Source organism: Anopheles arabiensis, chromosome 3 (assembly GCF_016920715.1).
Source record: "Anopheles arabiensis isolate DONGOLA chromosome 3, AaraD3, whole genome shotgun sequence".
Taxonomy (NCBI): Eukaryota; Metazoa; Arthropoda; class Insecta; order Diptera; family Culicidae; genus Anopheles; species Anopheles arabiensis.
The window spans coordinates 59213601-59237564 of NC_053518.1; the positions used below are offsets into that span (position 1 = coordinate 59213601).

The following is a 23964-nucleotide window of genomic DNA, read 5'->3' on the forward strand; positions in this document are numbered from 1 at the left end:
AAAATTTTCGAATGCCAAAAATACAAACGTGAAAGAGATATAACCATACAAAATCTGAAAAACAATTGGTTAGAAAAAAGTGGGAACACATGGAAACAAATATTACAATTCATAGCAAAAACCACATAATACTATAGTAACAACGGTAAAAATACACTACAACATTATACTTATACATACGATAATTTAATTTAACTCATAATTTATTTTATGTATCTATCTATTATTTATTTCCCAAAATTCAGTAAACAACACAGAACTCCCCCATGTTCTTTGTTTATTTTGGCATCACATATGTGCACAACATAGTTGTTTAAGTTCATATATTTATTTTTTTATATCTTTTGAATTTATACCGCCGTAAACATTTAAAATATATTTATTCATGTACGTACCTATACAATTATTGTTAATTATCATTTAAAGAAAAACATAGTAAAAGCAAAACGATCACTCCCGAAGCAAAAACAAAATAAATAAATAAAACAAAAAAATAGCTTCTATACTTTATAACAGGCATCTTATAAATAAAAATAAAAAACAACCCCAAACGAAGCCAGGAAATCCAAATACATCCTTCCATTAACTAGCTTAATGAAACAAGATGCAAAAGGACCCTGCTCGGAAATCCACATCAATTACCATAAATATTCCAATTTCCAGTTTCGATCTATCGCAAAAATATTCTTCCAAACAAAACATATTTTATATACATATTTACATATATATATATATATATATATATATATATATATATATATATATATATACAAATATATTTTTAAACTTGCTCAAATTCAACTCCAATCAAACAGTCCAAACGGCATAACAACCCAATTGTAGATAAAAAAAGCCAAAAGCACAAAAAAAAGATTAAATAAAATAATAATCACAAAAACAAAACCACGTTTTTCTTATACACAAGTACAAAAAGTTTTTCACCATAAAAAATAAATAAATAAATAAATAAATAAATAAATAAAAAAACAGAATTACAAAACAAAAACTCTGCAAAACAATTAAAATGAATACATGAATAAACAAACAAAAAAATAATATAAACCAAACCGATAAAGGAAAAAATACAAATATAATTAACGGAAAAATCAAAAGCCACAAGAAATCAACCATAATCTGTAAACCAAAGAAGAGAACACAGAAAAGGAGAATGGACCTTGAATCCCCCTCCTTTAAACAGATGGTCAAAACTCTGATTATGGCTCCGTATGACGGAAAACATAGGAGAATATTATTCCATCAAACCTAATAATAAGAAGAAGAAGAGAACATCATATCTAATGCGTTTAACCTTCATTTCTATTACCACCTACCCGGGTATGTTTTGCGTTTTAAATTATTAATATCTTTTGATAGAATTCATATATTGACTTGAAATTTAAGGAATGCCTAGAAAATATGTTTCCTCCCAGTAAAAAAAAAAATCAGAATTAAAAAAATAATAAATACTATTTTTAACATTTTTTTTTTCAATTTGTATACCTTACTTCTATGACCACCTACCCGGGTAGGTCATACATTTTGTATGGGAGTTTGCATTTCTGGATGGTAAATTGATCATATTATCTGTTTTAGTTATTGAAATGTCTTCAAAGTTTCAGGGAAGCTGCATAAAACTTTGTTCTTGCCAGTATAAAAAATAGGAATTTTCAAAATTATTTTTCATATATTATTTTTATGTTAACTTTTTACCCCTTACTTCTATGACCACCTACCCGGGTAGGTCATACATTTTGCATGAGAAATTGCATTTTGTTATTTGTTATTTGTTATTTATTAATTAAAATTCAACGGACCGCAAGTGGCCCACTTGAAGCGAATTCATTTACATTCATTCATTATAACATAGTCACATTTCGGTCATTCATTTGTCACGCTTAGTCTTAAGTAACATAATTAACATGTAAAAGGTCGCACGACACGAATACTATTGAACAATGCGGTGCGCAACATGTCAGGTTGATGACGATCACAAATAACATTAAACTCACGGCACATACGAATAAACGGATCAGAGGAGCCAAAGCGAGTGCGGCGTTCCTCCACGTCAAGTAGCGATCTAGCTCTGAGCGATCTCGGCGGGACATACATGTTGAGCCTCGAAAGAAGCGCGGGCGAGTCGATCCGATTGTCAAGAAGTCCCGCGACAAACAGCCTCTGAGCGTTGCAGTTCCGCTGCTTCAGTGTCTCGATGCCAAGCAACGCACAGCGTCCCTCATAGTCAAGTTGGACACTCCAGGAGCGCAAAGCGAACCGCGTGAATTTGCGCTGGATCGACTCTAAACGAGCTAGGGGCGAGCAGCTGTTGGCCACCATACTACTGAAGCGTATTCTAACACTGGTCGCACCAAAGCACAGTATAGCGTCTTGATGCAGATCGGGTCAGTGATGTCTCGTGCTATTTGTTTTAGTAAGCCGATCAATTGGTTACCCTTAGTGACAACGTGTTCTAGCTGATCGTGGAAGCTCAACTTTTCGTCAAGGAGCACTCCTAGATCCGTGACACAGCTTTTGCGACCAATGGTAGATCCATTTAACGCATAGTCATGCACTAAGGGGCACCGCTTTCTCGCAAACGTAACGACAACACACTTCTCGACGCACAATTCAAGACCATTCAAAGAGCACCATGACTGGAAGGCACTTAGAGTGGCTTGAAGGCGGAGTTGGTCTGACCGGTCACGGATAGGCAGGAACAGCTTCGCGTCGTCTGCATACAGTAGGTGGCCGTCAGGAGGGAGCAACCGTGTTACGTCATTCAGGAAAATGACAAACAGCAGCGGTCCAAGGTTACCCCTGCGGCACCTCCGAAGAAGCATCGATACGGCGCGACGTATCTTCACGCAGTATGTGCGACCAGCAAGATAGGAACGCATCCAGGCCACCAGCTGCACAGGCAGGCCAAGCGTTTCGAGCTTTGCGAGCAGCAAGGCGTGCGGAACGCTATCGAAGGCAGCCTTAATGTCCGTGTAGACTGCGTCGATCTGCGAGCCGGCATCGATGGTCCTGTGGCAGAGGCTAACGAACTCAACCAGGTTGGTGGTGGTTGAACGCTGAGACAAATCCATGTTGAGCTGTGCTAATGTAGTTCGAGGTTCGTACACCAGGAGCTCGAAGACCTTAGCGCAGGCACAAAGCGATGTAATGCCACGGTAATTACATGCATTTGATTTGTCCCCTTTTGTGCACTGGAACAAGCCACGAAGTTTTCCAGCAGGCAGGATAGATGCCCGAACGCAGCGAGTCGCGAAAAATCGAGGCCAGGATAGGCGCGATGGTGGTGCCACAACGCTTAAGCGTGGAAGCCGGGATCCCGTCAGGCCCTGGAGCAAACGAAGATTTCAGCCTGTCAATCGCTTTCGAGACTGAATACTCATCGATGATCGGCAAGTTTGGGGCCATAGCATCCACCGGTACTTTTGATAATACGTCGGCTATCTGCCTCTCATCAGTTACAGCTGGAAGGAAGGTGGCGGCAAAACGCGAGGCAAAAATATCACATACAGCAGACGGATTGTTGCCGTTGCGCCCGTTGTAACTGACGGAGCTAGGAAAACCAGAGGATTTCCGACGATTGTTTGCGAAGTTCCACAGTACACGTGAATTGCCGCGGCAGCGCAACCGTACGCCGTACGTGCCCCAGGTAGCGGAACCTGTTATAGCGCCGATAGAGAGAGTGCGCAGTATTATAGTTGCGCAATGCAGCGGGACACCTACGCAACAAATAATCGCGATACGCGGCAGCTTTAGCCGTTTTGAGCCTGCGCAGCGTTCTGTCACCCCAAGGGGGCCTCGTTTAGGTCGTTTCACCGGCGTGCATTCATTCAGGGCTTGCAACATGAACCGCTCAAAATCTTTCACAGCGAGCTCAAGAGTGGCGTAACGGGAACAATCGAAGACATTCGCGAACGAGGCGATCATCGGCAGGAGCCTGTTAAAGTCCGTCCGCGCGTAGTCAAGGCGTGATGTTAGCGCAGGAACGGCTGATTCCTCTCGTGGTAGCGGGATGGCCAACTCAAGCGCAGGGTGATAGGTGTCAATTGCTAACAGCGGGGTGAGGCAAAGTTCAAGCGGAAGGCAAACAGAAGCAACAGCATTATTTGCAAACACCAGGTCTAAGACGCGTCCGCTGGTGTTAAGATGACCATTGATCTGGAAAAGTCCGCTATGATGCATCTCGTCCATAAACAGAGCGGAGAGAGCCGATCGCGTACGTGGCTCATAATGCAGAAATGGCAAATCCGGATCATGCTGAGCGGCTGACAAGGAGACGAGAGGTAGGTTGAAGTCTCCTAACTGGAGTAAACCGTCTCCGGGATGCATAGTTGAGCATAATGAGCGAATGCAGTTTTCGATTTCACGGAGCGTGGCAGCATTTGCGGCAAGTCTAGGCGGGAGGTATGCAGCAATGATGAAAAGTCGGGAATTGCCTAGTTGTATTACAACGCACACTAGCTCAAGCGATGGATGCACCGTTGTGTGTTCCCGTGACGTCAGAGACTGAGAGCACGCAATCAACACACCTCCACCGCGGGAACATGTACTGTTGTCAACACTACGATCGCATCGGTAGACTCGGAAGCTATCGTCAAACAGCAAAGCCGAAGGTAGACTAGGATCGAGCCAGGTTTCCGTAAGCACTATTACACCGAAATTGGATTCCAACACCGACAGGCGAACTTCATCGACCTTTCGTGCGCAGTCCCCGCACGTTTTGATAGTAAACAGAGGCAGTGGAACGGGCAGTGCGAAGCGCATTAGCAGCAGGAACATAACAGGTAGGTGTTTGTGCAGACTTAACAGAGGTTCGTCTATTCGTGAAAGAAACGGTCAAGTGTGGTCTGTTGTAAGTTGGTGTTGGAAGTGCGGCGAATTAAAAGCGGGCCGTCAATGAGTGTTGAATTAGGACCATGAGTGGTGTCATTCAGCGTGTGTTCTCCCAATTGTGGTGATGTTAGTGTTTGAGCCTGTGAAGTTGATGCGTTTGCCGGTGAGTGATAGACAGTGGATGTTGGTGTGCGAGGCATCGAACGGCGATCGATGACAACAGGTGTGCGTGTGAGAGAACGGTGTTTGATGGTGATTGGTGACGATGAGTGTCCATGCTCTCGTTGACGGGATTGTACAAATTCACGTACACCAATACCGACAGGCCAGGACGATGGGGCGAGTGCTGCGTGACGAAGGGCGGCCGGTACTCTCACTTTGAAAGAAAGCCAGTTTACGCTGTCAACACTGACTCCCTTCCTCAGCAAGCAGTATGCTAGGACGTCATCGGTGGCTAAACGGCGTTTCACAGAAGCGACCACTTGCTCCACGGTGACGGCAGTGGACAAGCGAGATAGTCGGATCCATATTCTGTCTGTGGCCGGCTGGGGAAACGCTGCTCGAAGCGGTGACGATAGCGTATCGGTTCCCATGAGTTCTTCCGGTAGCGTAGACGGGGTGGGATGCCGACTGTAGTGTTAGTGCACGCGCTTGGCGATGACGCTGCATACATGTTATTTTGACGAATGTTTACGTTTTTGTTGACATCAGGGGACATAGAATCCTCGATGATACGCCGCCGCTTTCTACCCGCAACGGGCCGAGGATCGGTATTGCAAAGCTGAGATATGGGTGCATTTTGCAGTAGAGTAAATCCGCTGCGCACCTCGGCGATAATCGGTTCAATAAGCTTCCCCATAGCCGCAACAGTTGAGGTGAGAGCAGCTTGAAAACCGACCTGAGCCCCGATCTCTTTGACTGATCGGCAGCGCGGATTTTTCAGGATATTGGTGCACCCAGTGCAGCTCCAGTGCAGATCGATGTGAGTCAGGACCGCATCAATCAGCTCGGAAGGCAGCCTGCAACAACCGCGGTGAAAAGTAGCCTCACAGTACGCACAGCCGACGATACAGTCGGCAGCATCCAGTGGCACAGCACACGCGAAACAGATAGCCGCCATCGCGAAATTATGCGCGGTTTTGATCACACCACCGTTAACCCGGATTAAAAACGTTAATACACAGTCGTGGGTCAATGAAATAACACACTAACGCGCAACAGTAACAGGAAGCAGTTTGGTAGTCAATTGAACGAGTATTAACTGGGTACGTTAGAAAATACACTTAAATATTTTGGAAAAACGCGGAGCACAGCGATATGCGACCGAGCAGTTAAACGTCAGACGTCAGACTCAGATTTTTTTGCGTGGTAAAATGTGCATAACTTGTGTTTAGTTATTAAAATGACTTCAAATTTTCAGCAAAGCTACATAAAACTTTGTTCTTGCCAGCATAAAAAATAGAAATTTTCAAAATTATTTTTAATGTACTTTTTTCTATTATTAGTTCTATTATTTCTTATCTTTGCCATTAATTTTGCATGTATTTGTGAAGCTTTCTTAACAGGGAGTCTATATTTTGTCTCACAAGCGACTTCATCGAAGCTTATAGGAAAAGCTCCAAGGTTACTAGCAGTGATGGATTTCACCTCAGCTTGTAGTGTTGTTGTAGTGGACATATTTACGACGTGGATTTGCAGTGCTGCAACATCCTTCACGATGGCCGATTTGATCACAGTCGCGACATTTATGATTGGATGAACGTACATTCACGCATCCAATGAAGCTCTCCGCACAGCCAGCAAGGATTTTAGGTTTATCATATTCTGCCTTCTCGTTCTCCCATCCCTGCTGTGTGCGCCTTCCATTGGCGCTCGACTGGAAGTGTGAATGAGACGTGTCCTAATATTGATTCCGCGGTTGGTACGAATACCGTCGTTGATGATTTCTTTTACCGCTAGAACACGTTCACTGCAATCAGCAATCATCGCACTGTCCTTCTTAAGGTTAGCCACTCGCTGGCATTCGGCAGACAGCTGCTCGAGAGTGATGTCACATTTTTCCTCGATGCGAGACAAAAGGCGAGTACGGCTTTCGGCGTCTTCGTCTTCCCTGAGGTCACACACGAACACCAAGTTTTGAGTTGATCATCCGTCATTTTCAACAACTCGAAATCTACGCAAGCACGGTTTACGCGGCAAGCGAAGGTCAGCATATCCTCCGAGCGTGCTTTTGTAATGTTGAAACATTTGTACCGTTTGCTGAGAAGCGACTCCATTTTGCCAAAAAGCTTTTTTAGTTTGTCCACGATGGCGTCGAAGGTGAAATCGCGTGGCAAGCTAGGCAAAAGAAAAATTTTTAGTCTCTCGTGTTCCTTGGGACCCAACTTACGAATCAGAAGGCGAACTCTGGCAGCATCTTCGAGCCTGGAAGCATCTTTGGTCAGCAACTCTTCATAGCGGGCGAACCAGGCCTCGAATGTTATTTCCGAGTCAGGTTCGAAACGGAATTCCACGATTTGGTTCGCAATGGTGTCCAAAATTTGTTCGGGGTTGCTGGGTGTTGGCTGCGGAGGCGGATGAATCTGCTGCGGCTGGAACGAAACTTGCTGCTGACTCATCAGCTGCTCCATTAATTGCTGCTGTTGTGCCATCTGTTGCTTAAGAAGCTGCAACACTTGAACTACCGTGCTTGCTTCATTAGTAGATGGCATTGCCCCCTGGAATAAAAATGATGGTACAGGGGCAGCATTTTGTGATGGCGGCCCACTCCCATTTTGTCCAGGAGGCGGATGATACTGCCGCGAGGTGCTGGCGCCAAAATCGGTGGGCCAATGTTGGGATTCTCGACGCTGCTCATCCGTAGCGGAGTTTTCGGGGCTGTTCATCCTTCGCTTAATTATCGCTCAATTTTTCACTAATTTCACTACAATTCACCAAGGCGTCCGAAAGCATCACTGCACTGCACTGTAGTTCTATGTGTATGTAATACAGAGCATTCGGGATAATTTTGACAGTTACATTTTTGTTTATAACTCGTGATCGAGTTGGCATAGGAAAACAAGCAATACGCCATTCGAAAGCTAAAAGTGTATGGAACAAGCAGCGAAAACATCCCGCGAAGAGTACATTGTGGAAGCGGATCACATGCATCATGATGATCCGCGCCGGACGCGACAACCGCGACATCATGCAGTGCGTGCAGTGTTCGCTGAACACGGTGAAGGCGATCCGGAGTGAGCTGGGAGAAAACAGCGACGACGACGAAGCGGTGGCAGCACGAAAACCACATTCTCAGCGGCGGGATTGCGTGAGGACCGACGCTTTCCTGGCTGACCTCCAGGCGTGCGTGATGGGAAATCCGGGATTGGAATTCGACCGTTGGCACGTGAGATGGGGTGGCACCATCCACGATGAAAATGGCCCTGAATGACGCCTTGATCACGAGAGTGGCCAACGGCAGACCGTACGTGTTCCAGCAAGATTCCGCTCCGTGCCATACAGCTTCCAAAACGATAAAGTGGCTGCCGGCCAATTTCAACGACTTCACCGCGCCGAATGTGTGGCCTCCCAGCTCCCCAGATCTTAATCCAATGGATTATTTCGTGTGGGGCGCGGTGGAACGGGACACCAACAGAACCTCCAGCAACACCAAGGCGGAGCTGATGGCGAAAATCAGGTCCGTTTTCGCGGCCCTACCCCGCGAAACTGTCGCCAGGGCTTGTTCCCGGTTCCGGAGACGGGTGGAGGCCGTAATAGAAGCCGAGGGCGGATATTTTGAATAAAATGAATAAAATACATGATAAGCTACTATTTCAAAAACAAAAAATTCCCTGATGATTAATTTTGCCATAATTTTTTTCTTCTCCGTAGGTGACTGTCAAAATTATCCCGAACGCCTTGTATATCTCTATTTTTTTTTTCTCGTCGCCACTGTTGTGTCCGCACAAATGTGACGTGAAACGTTGTACGGCTGTTTGCATTCGAAAGTAAGCGGCACAACCGTAACCCAGTTCGTTAGCGTCTGTAAATATGTGCAATTGCACAACATTGTCAGCATTTGGTGCAGCACCTGTAAAATACCATCGAGGATTTTCACCCTTTGTATTCCGAGAAGTAAACCCGTCCACCGTTTGAAGGTGTGTTGTTGTGCATCATTCAATTCGTCATCCCACCCTAAGTTATCGCGCCATAGATCTTGCATCATCATTCTACCATGAATTAGCACTGGTGCCACTAATACCAAACGGTCGAACAGGCTCATGATTGCTCTCAAGACTATACGCTTTGTTGGTTTCTTTATTCCATCGATATATGGTTTCAGATCGATATGCCAACTTCCCGAGAACTGTAATGAATCCGTCGACGAGTCCCATGTTATACCTAGCACACGTGGGTGTTTTGTCTCTTCACAAAGATTAATCTTCTTGTTTATATCGCTAGCCGATTCTCCTAAACTTCTCCTCACCACTTTCACCCTTTGTATAGCTTCTTCTATCGTATCGCAACTATCATAGTAGTCGTCCATATATGTGTTATTAATAATGGCAGCCGACGCTTCTGAAAACTCTTTTGTGTGCTCTTCTGCATTTTTGCGCATTACATATTGTGCAGAGCATGGCGAGCAGGTGGCTCCGAAAGTTGCTACGTCCATTATGAATGCTTTAGGTGATTTATTTTTGTCGAACCTAAAGAGGTATCTTTGTGAGTGAGTGTCCTCTTTTCTGAAACGAATTTGATGAAACATTTTCTCAATGTCTCCCCGAAAGCTATTTTTTAACGAAATTTGCAAAGGACTGTGGGTAACTGTACCAGGAGATCCGGTCCTTTCAACAATTGCGAGTTGAGGGACACTCCACTCGCTTTGGGCTGCATGCAATATCAATCGTGTCTTTTCAAGTTTTTGAGGGTGACCGACTACATTTAGTGGTAAGTACCAGGTTCTCCCTTGGCAGGCAGAATACAGTTCTGTCTTGTCTGCTTGGTGGGCATAACCATTTTTATATATGCTCGCATCTGATCGTGTACATTTTCTTTTAGGTATGGATCCCTCTCCAACTTTTTCTCGAGAGCACACAGTCGAGCTAAAGCCATCGGTTTGCTGTCTGGGAAATTTACTATATCGTTTTACCACAACAGGCCTGTTAGTAAAACGACCGTCGATTTTTGTAGTAGCTTCTAGCATCGCCTTAGCTCTTTGCAATTCTTCTGGTTCAGGCAGGAATTTGTTGAATGAGCTTACTGGACTTTCTTCTAAGGCAAAGTATTTTCGCATTGTCTCGTTCAACTCGTGGTCTCAGGGTTTTTTGCTATCGGTGTCTTCGTTGGTAGTGTGGTGACACAACGTGTAACCGCTTCTTAAGACGCGTTACGTATACATAACGCATCACGCGTAATGTGTAGCACTCACTCACTCACTAACACTAACAATAGCAAACGATTGCACTACTACAATTAGATATTAGATTGGAATTATATTTTATGTTAGAAATAAAATTATTCTACGAGTGACCACCAAGCGAGCTACAAGCCAACTCATTACGTGCACCCGAAAGTAGTGAAATTAGCTAGAATATCCCCATAGTAGCTTCGCCGCGATGAACGTTAAGGTACACATTCCCCTGACTCGTTTCGGTTGTTGTATTGTACGGTCCATAAATACCCGAACTAACGCGCAGCGCACAGCAATAGGTTTGCCGGAGTGTCCTGAACGCGTTTCCAGGGGTTGGATTAGGTTTACATCAACTAGTCCGATCAACAGTTTTGGCATTTAATCGTCGTAGGTGTTTAGCGGGACATCCTGTAAATAGTTAAGTGTACTTATCAGTGTGTTGCATTTTTTGTTATATAGAGGAAGGCTTAGCTTGTTGACAGTGTGAGCAGCCCCTATTGAATAGCGCCGCTCATCCCCATTGCAGATATCTCCATGCTGAAGCGTTGTGATGCAGTTTTCTTTCTGGCCACATTAGAAGACCAGTGTAGTACGTGGGTCCGGGTTTCCCTTTAATCCGAGGCGTTCAGCTAGGACGGTTTCCACCAGTGTGAGTGACGATCCTTCATCAAGGAACGCTAGTGTGAGTTTGGTTTTGGCAAAGCAAACATTTGGGCATCCTGTTGATAGTATCTTCTCTGACGTTAGACGTGTGGGCTTCTGAGTCAGGGGTTGCCGGGCTGGTGGCGATAGCTTCTTCTGAGTGCACAAAGATGTGTGATCGTTGCTGATTTCTCATGATTCGAGGGAAATTCGTCTTAGGTGAAGTGTAGGTGGTCACCTCACTTGCCTTTTCCACTAGCTGTTTCATGAACTGTTCAAATTCTTGAAGCAAAGGCTCTGTTTTGTAGGTTTTTTTACGGTAAATTTGTAGTTAACCCACTCAAGTCGTCTTGAAGCCGGTAGCTCTTCAACTAGCTCCTCTAGCAGCTCATGGTTCGACAAGTAGTGTTCTCTATCGGATGAGCTCAGTTGATTACACAAGAGTTGTACCGCTAAGCCGAAAGTAATTAATTCATCCAATCGTTCCGGTCCTGGTGCTGGCACTTGGCGAATTTTCGCTAACATGTCCTTGGCTACGAGCGATGGCTTACCAAATAATCGTTGCAGCGTTTTTATAATTAACGGCACTGATTGCGGCGAATCAAACCACCCTTCGACAACCTCGCGCGCTCCCTCTGTCAAGCACTCCTCTAACCTGTCTAAATTTTCCACGTGGGATAACCCACATGCAGCCGGTAAATTCCACGAAGCTTTTATAGAATTTTGGCCAGTCCCTTGGTGTGCCTGAGACGTCGGCAGTTTTTTGGGCCACGTCTGTCTCGCTACGATCTGGTCTGCCGTTAGCTTCGTTGTGTAGCTACCCGTCGGCGTCGGCTCTTTCATCCCGTTATCCTGCGGGTGCAGGGTAGAGGTGACATCCGGGAAAAAAATCCGTTGCTTGTGTAGCCATTCTGCTGATTTTGCTCTACCACTGACTTCCGAAACAGAAGGCTCATATTCACTCCCTCCCGCCGAGCACTGCGTGACCAACTTAGTAATTGTCTCCATCATTGCACACTGCATTTCCGCATGTCGAGCAGCCATCATCATCTGCTCTTCTAATAGACGGTTTCATTTTGCTTCCTCAGCAAGTTTTCTAATGCCGTTCGATGCGACGAAGCATTTGACCCTATGCAACTGCTTTACGTAGGGTATTGGTGAGGAGTGAAGCGATCCTTCTTCTGGTTCTAATGCGCCAGGTGGTTTGGTGGCCGGCTTCTCAATCGGCTTCATGTCGCCATCGCGGTGAGCAGCTTCGGATTTGGGCTCCCCATCTTGAAGCGAGTTGCTGCTCCTTAGGCTTCGAGATCGTTAGCCTCTGCCACAGGACCATCGATGCCAGCTCGCAGATCGACGCAGTCTACACGGACATCAAGGCTGCCTTCGATAGCATTCCGCACACCTTGCTGCTCGCAAAGCTCGAAACGCTTGGCCTGCCTGTGCAGCTGGTGGCCTGGATGCGTTCCTATCTTGCTGGTCGCACATACTGCGTGAAGATGGGACCCCATACGTCGCGCCGTATCGATGCTTCTTCGGCGGTGGGGAGTAACCTTGGACCGCTGTTGTTTGTCATTTTCCTGAATGACGTAAAACGGTTGCTCCTCCTGACAGCCATCTACTATATGCGGACGACACGAAGCTGTTCTTGCCTATCCGTGACCGGTCAGACCAACTCCGCCTTCAAGCCACTCTAAGTGCCTTCCAGTCATGGTGCTCTTTGAATGGTCTTGAGTTGTGCGTCGAGAAGTGTGTTGTCGTTACGTTTGCGAGAAAGCGGTGCCCCTTAGTGTACACTTGGCAAATACTTGGAAAATAGGAACTTTTTTGACCGAAAGACATAGTTCTTTTCAGAATTATTTGGTAACCCTGAAAAGAGCTGTTTAAGTGGTGGTTGGGAGGAGGTGTTGCGGTGTTCCACAGAGCGAAAACACATTCTAACGGTCAATGTGTTGACCATTATTTTCTTTCACTGCCTGGCAGCGAGTAGCCATATCTCGGATGGGCTTCTGGCAGGTTTCTGGAGGCATGCGTTTCCACATTTCCTCGCATCGTGCCCATTGGTTATCCGCTGAGGATGCATGCTGGTTCTTGAGCTTGTCCTTAAGAATCGAGAATCCTGGTTTGCCAAATAACACCTAACTGTTCGCGATGTGTGCTTTGAGTCTTTATCATTCTGAAAGATGTAATGCGCTTCGTCTCCGAATGTTTGTCGAGTGTATGGCAACATCTTACGACTAAGTATTTTTCTGTACCCTTCCGAGTTCAGTGTCCCGATGATACGGAACAAAGGACCCGGGCCGTGCCAGGAGAAGCAACCTCACACCATTAAGTGGCCGCCTCCGTGATTAAGGGTTTTATCGTGTTTTTCGGATGATACGCCTGATTGGGAAGGCGCCAGACGTATTTAATGCCGTCCGAACCATCCAGATTGATTCTGGACTCATCCGAAAAAAATATTTTCATCCATCAAGTGATGGATGCAGCCAGATGTTATTCGGCAAACCGAATGCGCGTGTCTACGTGGTGCGGCAGTAGCTTCCAAACCTTCCGTGGTCTCCGGGCACAGAACCCAGCCGCGCGTAAACGGCGAGACACCGTCTTCGACGAAACTTGCAATCCAAGCTCCTGCTTGATACGAGTGCAAGTTTTGAAAGCGTGCGAACAGACGGCGTCCACGGGCCTTCCCACGCTCGAATGCAGAGCCGATGGCATACGATTCTATCTTCACCATTAACATGAGAGAGACAGAGCTTATACCACAAATGTACCCGAAAGGTGTGCATGCTTCACCTCAGGATCTAAAGGCAAGGACAAGGCAAAGAGACACAGAAAATTTCCTCACGGCTACACATGTCCTTTTGATGCGTTGTCTATGCGTCTCGCTCGGTATCACAGCGGCATACGGCAGGTAAGCAGTACAAATGCTGCTACCTGATACGCACACATGTTTATCGAACACAACTATTCGGTTCGACTCGGTAAACTTCACGAGGATGCCGGAACAAAAGGGCGCAGACTTTTTCATGATTTTGTATGACTTCGGCTGTTTTGGACTACGCGTGTAGGCGCTCGCAAAGGGTCCGCCCTGACCTTTTCAACAATCTGCGCGTCAACTTTAGCCGTTGTTCTTCGCGGACGACCGGTCGACTTACCCGTAGCCTCGCTACAAATGGCGTTGTCCACAAACGTCCGCGAATGGCCGAACGCCTTGCAGATTGTCTTTATTGGGACGTTCTCACGAAACAGCCCCTGAATGTGTTTACGCTCCTCTGGTTTGCAGTGCTTACCGTGACCCATGATGATTTTGTGGAATTTTTAACAGCAACCTTACACCTTGACCACTGACTGAAGAATGAAGTGCAAACCGATTGCTTTTTATACTGCCACGATACGCTATCGGCACTCGTAACTCAGGTAAGTAGTTCACCAAAAATGGGAGTATAAAAGGCAAAAATCGGCGATTGGAACCTCAGTACGCCTCGCACTCTTGCCGATGACACATCTAGCACATGCATTGAGCCAAAAACAAAAAACACACACAAAGTTTTTTTTCCTATTTTTATGTCCAGCGGTGTGTGACTATACGACCTTGACGAAAAGTTGAGCTTCCTCGACCAGCTAGAGCACGTTGTCACTAAGGGTAACCAATTGATCGGCATACTAAAACAAATAGCACGAGACATGACTGACCCTGTCTGCATCAGGATGCTATACTGCGCTTTGGTGCGACCAGTGCTAGAATACGCTTCGGTAGTATGGTGGCCTACAGCTGCTCGCCCCTATCTCGTTTTGAGTCGATCAGCGCAAATTCACGCGGTTCGCTTTGCGCTCCTGGAGTGTCCAACTTGACTATGAGGGACGCTGTGCGTTGCTTGCAATCGAGACATTGAAGCAACGGAACTGCAACGCTCAGAGGCTGTTTAGCGCGGACTTCTTGACAATCGGATCGACTCGCCCGCGCTTCTTTCGAAGCTCAACATGTATGTCCCGCCGAGATCGCTTTACGTGTTAATTATTTTACTTAAGACTAAGCGTAACAAATGGATGACCGAAACGTGACTAATATAATATAATGATTTTAAACTAATTAGCTTCAAGTGGGCCATTTGGGGTCCGTTGAATTTTAATTAATAAATTACAAATAACAAAAAACCTTACATCGTATCTGGAGGAAAATAACTTAATTGAAGCAGCATTACAGCCAACAAAAATCTACAACGGCGATAAAACATCGTTTTTCTTACATCCTCAGAAAACAGCTGTGTTTGCTAATCGTGGCAGCAAAATGTCTATGAATGCGAATACGCTGACAGCCACAAAAACATAACAGTAATACTCACATTTGAAGCCGATTATTGACCCATGCATGATGCTCCCTATGAAACGCATACCTGTTGATATACTACGAGAATTTCCTGCCAACAGGGGCGTCTGCAAAAGTAAAAAAGTGGATGGACACTCCTGGTTTCATGCTGTTCATCCGGGAACTATTTTACCCCCATGTTCTCAAGAAAAAGGTGAAGTTTCCTGTGCTATGGGCTCTCTTACCATACGGCGGCAGAGATTGCCGAATTATGTTTGAAATTGGATATCGTTTTAATAGCGTTGTACCACAATACCACACGAATCACGCAATCGGCAGACGTCGCTATATTCAAACCCCTTAAGAGCGCCTGAAAAAGTGCTGTGTTGAATTGGCGGATGGAAAATGGTGGTGTTAATTTGCTGATAAAACACTTTTCAAGTGTATTGCAAGAGGCAATGGAAAAGGAATACAACCAGCAAGACTCAAAAACGGATTCAAGGTTTGTGGACTTTTTTCCTTTCGGACCTGACAATAGCCGGCATCGCAAATAAATGAACACATTTTAACAGTTGTTTAAAGTTCAGTTTGGTTTAACCGAGTTCATTTGTTGTTCATTCCTGCTAAAATAAACGACCGTCAAAACAGTTAACGACTGCTCGATATCGCATATAGGCAAACACGGGTAAAAAATTCGAGCAGTATAATTAAACGACTGTTAATTTGTATCGCATACGCTCTTGACAGTCGTTTGTTTAACGACGGCATAGGACCAGTCGTTAAAATTAAAAAATAAACTCAATGCGTTTGCGATGCCAAATTCTAGCAATTTTTAACGACTCTGGTTAATTTTTAACGACTGTTAATTTTAAATCATTTCTTTCGCGATACCAGCTAATGTTGATTATGACAAGTGCATTACCCGAGTGGTTAAACAAAGTGAAGTCAAAACTACCATCATGAATCCAGCATCATGTTCAGCTGAGATTCCTTCTGAACTGATTGCTTCACTCAATCCTGCTAACGTTGTTATTTCAACTGAAAAAATCAGGATGCAATACAATGTATTGGAAGGGAACACATTATGAAATTCAATGACGGTCTCGTCGATTCGGAGGAAGGCGAAATCATCAAACAGCTTTATGAAATCATGTTATTACCGTTCGATTCGCAAAATATGCAAGCTGCCAGCGAATTTATGGAAGAAGTTTACCCAGGTAGCACAATTCTTAATGAGGAATCAGTATTTGTCGATGAGATACATAATGAATATTGTCTGTTGGAAGAGCAAAGTGAAACATCCCAGAACATACTGCGCGAACCAAATCGAGATAATGTTGCATGTCGAAAAATGAGCATTTCTTAGCAGCTAGAAAAAAAGCTAAAGCAGAGGAAAGAAGGCCCGCAAAAATTCAGACAGAGCTGTTGAAAACCGACAATCCGAAAACAAAGAAGAGAAAAAGCGAAAATGGAGAAAATTGAAAAAGAAAACCTTCGTCGACAAAAACAGGAGAAGACTCGAAAGAAAAAGAAGAACATAGAAACGGAAAACGAACCAACTTGAAAAAAGTAATCAACAAAAACTTTGATTCTGTACTGCACTAAGTTGGTAGTACAGAATTCAGCCTTTTTTGTTATGCTCTTGGATCAAACTGTTTTTTTTCTTCTTTTTATAATAATTTTTTATGTATAAGATAATCATCTTTTTAATATTTTGTACTAATTCTTAATATTGCTTTTATTAATGATGAATAAATAGATAAGAATTAAGCCATGGCTATGTAATCAGACATTTAATATTATTCTTGACTACAACACTTTACCAAACCTTCTTCCTCCTCCGTGTGTAATGTAATATATCATGCAATATGTAACAAAACTTTGATCTATGAATAATTTTGACATTTTGCTTGAAATAATATACAAAACATAATTTTAATTGCATTCAATATTTAGGTTTAATCCTGAATAAAAACTAAATAAATTTCCCGAAAACACCACTATAGGAACACAATACCAAACTATAGGAACCATACCACCATTATGGGTACATCAAAGTGGTGAAAGATAAAGGTTTTTTATCCTCAATTTGTGATGTTTTATGTTAAAAATTGATGTTTTTGGAAAGATAACATGTTTTTCAAGAACCTTGTAATGAAAAATGCATGTGTTTACTCATTAAATTAATGAAAACCCTGTTGTACCGCTACAAATTGCAACACTAATGGTACATTTACCTTAAATAATTAGAATATTGAAATAGAATAATTGATCGTTTATATAATAATTATTGAATTGTAATATTTAATTTAATGAATTTAATTAATTGAAAGAACAAGTGAATAATGAAGTATTGAATTTGTGTATTTCTTTATTTGGCATTGTTATAATTTTCAATTAATTGGAAATAAATCCGATATTCATGTATCTTTTTCTACTTAGCGTAACGTCGACCTATACAGGCTTTCGAGACATATTCATTACCACGCAGCCGGCCTGTCAGTCCTTGCTACGGGGGATAAGGCTTGAACCCATGACGGGCATCGAGTGGAAGAATTCTATTTTATTAAAATAACCAAATTCATAAACAGTTAAACACATACATTCCGCTTTTCACTCGCAGGCTAGTAAGCCTTCTAGGACTCCTTTCAATAAAACACTACCTTAATCCTTGAATAATTCACCAAATCACAAATTATTGATTTTTATTCATGTAAGAAGAATATAAAATTTCAGTAATCTAAATAGGGTAAGTGTACCAATTGTGGCTATAGCTCCAATTATGGCTATAACGAACACTATTTTCGCTCTAAAACAAGCTGGTATCGCGAAAGAATTGGTTTAAAATTAACAGTCGTTAAAAATTAACCAGAGTCGTTAAAAATTGCTAGAATTCGGCATCGCGAACGCATTGAGTTCATTTGTTAATTTTAACGACTGGCCCTATGCCGCCGTTAAACAAACGACTGTCAAGAGCGTATGCGATACAAATTAACAGTCGTTTAATTATACTGCTCGAATTTTTTCCCCGTGTTTGCCTATATGCGATATCGAGTAGTCGTTAACTGTTTTGACGATCGTTTATTTTAACAGGAATGAACAACAAATGAACTCGGTTAAACCAAAATGAACTTTAAACGACTGTTAAAATGTGTTCATTTATTCGCGATGCCGGCTACAATCTATTTGCGTTCTAAAACCACGGAAGGATTTTTCATTTCAAATATGAACATTTTAACACATTTGTGCTTCATTAGTTCCATGCTGGTCACTTCCGTTAGTTAAAATCACCCTTTTAAAATGTGTTGCTAAGATTTTTGGTATCTCTTACCATTTTGCTAAGAGCAGTACTGTAGGATGTAGGGATTATAAGGTATGGGAGGAAGAGAGTGAGAGAGAGAAAGAGAGAAAAAGAGATAAATGGATAGTTGTATCAACAGCGAGAGAAGTACAAGGAATAGAATTGAATAAAATAAATCGTCAGTTGAGTTAGAACTGTCAGCTGGAACACATATACTGTGAGTGCGTGGCGTATTAATGAGATCCGAAAAGCGTATTTCCTCCTCCGGTCATTACATAGGATATTACCGATTTTCAAGCACATAAGCATAATTTTGTCTCAAAATCATCATTTTGGTGCAAAAAATTAGTTACTTAACAACCAACATTTCATCGAAAATATGCCTTTTTACTGTACGTTCATAATTGGTACAACTAACCTTAGGTGTACCAAATATCGCAGTATGCTTTGGATGCTTTGCTGACCTGTAGTTTACATGTGAACAACTCGGGTTTCTCGTTTTTTCGCAATCTTAAGTGTTAATATGTGTTTTAAGCATCATTTATTTGTAAAGTGTTCGAATCAGTAATCAGTGGAATAGTCAATAGAATGAAATCGAATCAGTTTCACCAAAATAATACAGCCTTGAATGACTTTCATACCAAGAAAGCGAAATCTGAAGCCGGTCGTGTCGCCTTATTGCCAATTGCGCTCTTGTTCTTCCCTTAGAGGCGAAAGAACTCCGTTTGTGCCAAAGCCTCTATAAACTATTCCAAAAATAATAATTGTTCTTCCCTGATCGATAGTTAGTGCTATTCTTGGCCAGAAGTATCTTGGTCAGAAGATAGTTTAAACGAATCTTCGCTTCTTCGTTTAAACGAATTCAAACAGACCACCCTGATTTGTGCTCATCTTCGCATCGCGCTGAAACGGTAGCTGGCTTAGGTATAGTTCTAGGTGATATGAAGGATTGTCAGGTGTGTGCCCAAGTACGGTGTCATCAGAAAGGTGTACGAAAGTATTTGCTTAGGATTAGCCTCATGAATTGGGCGATTAATTGAGCGTGGATATCTATGCAACCAGTGATAGAGAACGGATAATTTAAAATGTTAATTTTACGTTTTTAATGATGGTTACATACTTATATTGGTGCAGTGAACTTATTATTACTTAATTTCAGTTAAAACAATGTCACAAAGTAATTTTTGGTGTAAATATCCACGAGTTTTAGCATACAGCCACAATTGGTACAGCTATGGCGAATTGCTAGGAATACAATAGCCAGAATTGGTACCTTAAGATGCAACTTTAAATTGAAATTTTCTAGTATTTTGATAAAAACTGAGTAGAAACAAAAAAAAACCCTCGTGTTCTACACATTGTAGGCTACATAAAAACATAAATAAGTTTGAAATTTTATCCAATAGAATCGGTCGTAAAATCGGTATCTTGATGACATATTAAAGCCATAATTGGTACGCTTACCCTAGTACGTGCTGGTTATATCGTTTTGAAAATTATATAGCTCTATGAGGTTGAGGTAAAGCAAACGGTAATGAATCATTCAACCTATTTATTATATTTTTCTATAATGCAGTCAGTCCAAAAAAAAAATCGTCTAGCTATTTATATTCTACGAATATTTATATTCGTCTGGCTGAGTATTTTTCAGAAAAAGGTATATTGTGGAAACACTAGCCATGGGACGGTAAAAATAATGATGATATTTGATAGAAGAGCCATCAATTCACATGTTTTGCGAGAAATTAATCATTTTAATAATTATTTAATAAAACTTAACTTAAAATACAAAAAATACATAGAATAGGCGCTCAAAAAGTATTCGTCTATTTGAAAATTGTCCACCATAACTAAATACCTCTGCCTTAAAAATCATGGGTTTTTGCCATAATATAAATCAATCAATCCTCGACAAATTCCTAGTATGCCATGAAAGAAATTGTCCCAGATGTGTCTAGTAAGCTTACGTCATGGGTCGAAAAGGTACAGAGACAACTTTTGAAGAACGGAAACAAATCATTCGCTTACATAATCAATTTAAGTCAGCATATCAGATAGCCAGGTTCGTGATGAGACCTCGTTCTAAAATTCAAACAATTGTAGATTGGTTCTCCGCCCATAAAACATTTGAAAATACGGCCCGAAGAGCTCGTCCTCGAGCGTCAACACTACAAGATAACCGATTCGTGAAGAGTGTGAAGAGAAAAAAAATATCTAAGAATCAGTACCCCAAAGATAGCAAATTAGTTAGAGAGAATGGGCACTATATTTTGTAACAAAACGGTGCGAAATATTTTTAAAATTATGGGTATAACGGCCAGTTTGCACGTAATATTTTTGGGTTAACGGTTTTCACATTTACATTTAACTTTTACATAAGCACATTTAACATTTTTGGATCAGATGGCAGACCGGTAGTCAGGCAAACAAAGAATACATAAAAATACCTGAACATTTAATTCCTACGGTGAAGCATGGAGGAGGTTCCGTCACGGTTTGGGGATGCATGAGCGCAGCTGGAATTGGATAACTTCACATTATCTATGGTATAATGGATCATCTGGCCTACATGAAAATATTGATGGATTTATTTGAAGAGTAGAAAAATTAGGTCTACATTCCTCATACATTTTCCAACATGATAACGACCCAAAGCATACAGCCTTGAATACCACGCTGTGGTTGCTTTATATTTCCCGAAGCAATTAAGCTCCCTATCTCAAAGTCCGACATTCATCCAATCGAGCATTTGTGGAAGATATTTGATATTTGTTTATTAAATTCAACGGCTCTTTGTGGCCCTCTCGAAGCGGGGTTACAAGTAAGATAAACAACACTTTAGATTAGAACTTAAGCGCCGTAAAAAAATAGTACAAAGTAGACCGCACGGCACGAATACAGTTCAAAACCGCGGCGCGCGACATGCCAGGTTCATGACGATCACAAATGACATTAAATTCACGTCAAATACGTGAAAAGGGATCAGAGTGGCCAAAACGTCAAGCATCGACCTGGCATGGAGAGATCGCGAAGGGGCGTAAAATTCAACCCGGAAAGTAGCATCGGCGAGTCAAAGTCTGTTTGATGCAGGACTGCTGATTGTCCAGCAATCTCTGGGCGTTGCAATTGCGTTGCTTCTGTGACTCGAGGCCACAGCAGCGCACAGGGACCGTCATTTCACTTCAGAAAATCTAAAACACTCAAAAAGACGAATACTTTTAAGCGCCCTTTCTATGTGTTTTTTTTAGTTTTTAGGTTTAGTTTTGTTATGGAACTACGAAAATGTTTAATTTTGGACGATGCCATAAAACGTAGAACCGCAGACAAGAGATTCTCGTCGGGCCGGGTCGTGTCGGAATACAGCTTTCGATTTTTATGGGATTTGACAGTTGGCGTTAACGGATTTATGGCATCGTCCGAGGTCTCCCCGTACGTGTAGCTTGGCCATTACCCCCTGTTTACATTGGCCCTCTTGAACCTTTCGAAACTGAACTAATGGATTACCGCAAGTGGTGGAAACTGTTCTATCGAACCCATCGAACCTTTGACAGTAAATGTCAAAGCTAGAAAACGGCTTTTTACACTATTGTAAACAATATGGACTGCTCAAGGAAGTATCATCGTTTGGATTGTTTTTCTTTAATTTCTTTTTAAAATGTGTTTTACGTGAAATGAGCGATTTGATGTGCAAATAATCCATAGTCTCAACTTAATTCGAATATCAATATCAATAACAATGGAGAAGAGAGGATGTATCGATAAACCTACAAAAATCATATATAAAACGAAACAAGAGATAAGCGTAAGTGATGTATGTTATATTAGTGTTGCTTGTGTTAAAACATAATTTACATTCACCATTACTACTGTTGCGGTGGTTTCGCTAACATTGGCTGTAAAAAATCTAAATGAATCCAAATCCAGTGTAAAATCTAAATAAATAGCGTAAGCGATAGGTAAAAAGAGAGAAAAGCGGAAAAGGGAGAAAGGAGAAATTTAACGAAAGATAGGATGATAAAAGATTACAGGATAAAGCGCTGGGGCTTTTCTCTGACTAACCGCGAGAGGAAACAGAAGTTTTTTACTTTATCCTAACATTATACGCCAATTTACGCGTTATAATAAAGACTGTAAAATTATCTGATTCCGATGGTGTTTTGATCTGTTGCTCAACACTACACAACAACTACACATTTTCTTTTAAGTATTTTTATCCGTTGAACTATACCTCGAGCTCATCTCAATCGTTCAAAGCAAACCGTTGCTGTGGAACAAAGCTGAATCCATTACAAAAACAATGTTCGACAAGAACTTGAATGGATGTCCGTAAGATCGGAAATGGGTTTGATGTGACATCTATAAACACCTAATGGACAAATTTAAGCGCACAATATAGGAAAAATAGAACGAAAGTTATGCAATCACGTCAAACTGGAGCAGGTAAAACGATACCTTTTGATAATCCATACTGCCAAATTCGTAAAAAATCTACAATTTTAGCCGCACATTTGCGTATGAAGCGATGAACTTTCTGGGTGAAATTCTAGACGTAGGGGAAACAATTTATTCGGTAAGCTAATTTGAATATTATATTTTATGTTTTAAGAACTTAACACGTACGCCTGATTACGTGTTAATCATGAGTTCAAGCTCGTATGGGAGCGGTGAGTGAACTAAAACTAACGATGTGCATTCAGTTTTCGGTGTATATGGTTGCTCTAACCCAGTGTTCTCCAATCGTTTTAGCATCACCACTGTGATTTTTGAATACATTTTCCGTGACCCACATTAATTGAGGACATATGTTTTGTAGACTACGGACATTAGATCACAGACTCTGCTCGATATATTCATATATCTATATAATATATATTTTGTATAAATATTATTTTAAATGCGTGTGCTTCACATGTCGATCAGGCAAGAATTGTTAAAATTAATCCATCGCTGTTGTTGCTAAGCTTGTGTAAAAAACGCTGAATAACCGTTTCTGGTTGACGATTGGCTGGAAAAGTGTGCTTTTTCCTTAATTGGCGATAAACTACGCAGCTTCTTTCAGCTGGTCAGTGCGCGGCTGTGTCAGCAACTGTTTCTGTAGGAACAGTTTTGTCATCCTTCGGCGTTGTGCAACTTGGATCGAAGTGGAAATACACATAAGTTGGCTTTCCTACTTTCAGTTACCAACAAGTCTCAGGGCGTGCCTGCCATGCGCGTAATAAAATTGTTATCTCTCTTTGTTAGCCTCTCTCACGATAAAGCACGTTGTCGTGACATGACCCGGTCAACAATCATTGTCCAGGAAGCTTTACAGCCAAGCTACACGTACCGGACGAGATTGTCGCCGTCAACCAATACACTGCTTCCCAGTTGCGCCCTATCACGGGCTGTTGGATTTGTAATATCCGCCTGCAGATATGCAACCTGCAGGACTACCAATCGAAGGAAAATTAACATCATGGCAGATTACCACTGTTCCATCGATAA

The 23964-nt window shown here is 42.3% G+C and overlaps 1 pseudogene; it reads right to left on the reverse strand.

Moving 5' to 3' along the window:
* Nucleotides 1-4829: 4829 nt before the first annotated feature.
* LOC120901093 lies at nucleotides 4830-7730 on the reverse strand (annotated as a pseudogene).
* Nucleotides 7731-23964: the final 16234 nt, after the last annotated feature.